Here is a 2,370-nt window from a genome sequence, read left to right on the forward strand (position 1 = left end):
AGTTGAGTGTTTGACACTGTGATTGGCTGAGCCTTGTGATATGTCTGTGGGAGGCGGGACGGTCAGGCTCCTACGTCACGACGAAGCGCTTTACGCAGCGCGCCGGTGACAGCCTGAAACTGCGATTTTGCTGGACTAATTTTTTTTATCCTGATTGCACATAGGTTGTGGCTCAGACGGTAAAGCATCTGCCTCCAATGCTGGAGACCTGGGTTCAATCCCTAGGTCGGAAAGATCCCCTAGAGAAGGAAATGGCAACCCACTCCAGTATTCTTGCCTGGAGAATCCCATGGACGGAGGACCATGGACGGAGGAACTTGGTAGGCTATAGTCCATGGGGTCGCAAAGAGTCGGACACGACTGAGCGACTTCATTTCACTTCACTTCACTGAATATAGCCACAGTAATTAAAGTTATAATTTATATAAACAATAAAAGCAAAATAAACTCTGGGCATCGCTTCAAAAGTATTTGAGATGCGATATATATATTCAGAGGAAATGAATGAAATGGATATTTCTTGTTTAATCCTCAGGGTTTTGCACATACTGTTTCTTCGCCGGAAACACTTTCCGTAGCTCCTTCCCTGGTTGATTTCTACGTCAGTTTCAGATCTTAGATTGAAATCCCAGGGGAACCTTTCTTCACCAGCCTCCAAGATGAAGTTGCTACAACACTGTTCTTTTTCTTGGAACAATTACAGCTTGTGCTTATTTATTAACATGTTATTGGCTAGTGAATTCATTTCTGTTTTTATCGTCAGCTCCATGAGGACATGAATCATTTATCACAGTATCTGCAGGACCTACTGGTGACTTATTCATTAGTAGGTACCCAATAAATATTTGAGTGAATACATAAATATCATTTGATTGAACTGTGTGATCATGTCAGTTAAAAACTTCACATGGAACAGAGACCTTCAGAGTCAGTCTTTGAGCCTTAGAACAGGTTTTGTTCAGCACCAATTTACTCTCTCAAGCAAAGCAAAGTGAGAAGCAAATAATTAACTTAGTCCAATTTCAGAATTCTATTTATCTTGTAGATTGGATAATTACATCAGTAGGGTTGGTTGAAAATAATGTGGAAAAATAGGACATCACTTTGGGCAAGTCACGTCTTACTCAAGGTCTCGGTTTCCTTGTCTGAACCTTTAGGATATTTTCCTTTCTTTCTCTGACATTTTGGCACCTGAAATGATTTAGGCTGGTGGATCACCATTCAGGACACCCATCAAAATCACATGGGAGGTTTTTCACACTATTCGTAATAGCCCCATCAGGATCTTAGGGAGAGGTTGGGGCATGTATATTTTAAAGCAATACTGATCAAGTCCAGTACCTTCTGTAGAGGCACTTGTAAACTTTCAGCAATCCTCTGCTTCACAAAATTGCTCAACTCTGTCAGAGATTTCAATACGGAAGTTGCAAGCACTTTAGTTCTAGTCACTTTATTGTTCTTCTTACAACCTGTAGTCAGACTTGTTATCTATTGTGCAACTGGCCCCAACCCTGCTCTTCTTTTTGGATTCATTTACTCATTTTGATTCATTCTTAACTTTCGATTCATACAACAAAAAACAACTGATGAAAAAAATCAATAGCTGTAAGCATATATGAATCTGAGAAGCCTTCCTGGAGGAGGTGACATTACAAATAGAGTTCTTTTATGCAGAAGGGATGGGAGGAAAGATTGGGGGGAAATGAGCAAGAGAGGAATACTGTTAGCAAAGCCCATAGGCAAAAAGGATCATGGGTTATAGAAGTCAGAAAAGGTGATGGGGCCAAATTTTACAAGCTTTGTAGGCCATGTCAAGAAGGCCTTAGAAGTATTCTAAGGCCAATACTACTGGCTTTAGAATTGGCCAGGGAATCGTGTGATCTGAATTATGTTATAGAAGCATCTTGCTGGCAGCCTTGTAACGGATGAACTGGAGGGGAGAACCTGAAGCTGGGCACACCAGAGAGAAGACTGGTGGAATGGTCTGATCAGGGCAGAGAGACAGTGGGTAGCAGAAAGGAGGTACAAGTCATAACCTGATGTCTGATTTGGGCAACTGAATGAATGAACACGGGACTGGAAGGGAAGGTGGTGGAAGACCTCAGAGGAACTGTATATAGCTGAGATTAGCGAACAGGCATGTGAAGATTTGTAAACTCAGCCTCTGGAGTTCTACCTGCCCCTTGGCCTCCCCAGCCTCTAAAGAAAGGTCTAAGCACTTTTCCTGAGACGTCAGGGCCACCTCCGGGACTCCAGGGGTCGCTGCAGCCGCTACAGCCCCTCTAGGCTCCCTCCAGTCCACTCATAGGCCGAGGCGGCCTCTCGGTTAGCAGGCGGGATGTGCGTGCACTCCCCCCGCCGGCAGGGGGC

The 2,370-nt window shown here is 43.8% G+C and overlaps 1 long non-coding RNA gene across 1 annotated transcript; it reads left to right on the plus strand.

The window, feature by feature from the left end:
- The first annotated feature begins 77 nt into the window (after positions 1 to 77).
- On the plus strand, positions 78 to 862 carry LOC138440250 (uncharacterized). The gene is made up of 2 exons (XR_011256977.1): positions 78 to 320; positions 536 to 862. It is a non-coding gene; the product is annotated as an uncharacterized lncRNA (long non-coding RNA).
- Positions 863 to 2,370: the final 1,508 nt, after the last annotated feature.

This window comes from Ovis canadensis, chromosome 5 (genome assembly GCF_042477335.2).
Source record: "Ovis canadensis isolate MfBH-ARS-UI-01 breed Bighorn chromosome 5, ARS-UI_OviCan_v2, whole genome shotgun sequence".
Classification (NCBI taxonomy): Eukaryota; Metazoa; Chordata; class Mammalia; order Artiodactyla; family Bovidae; genus Ovis; species Ovis canadensis.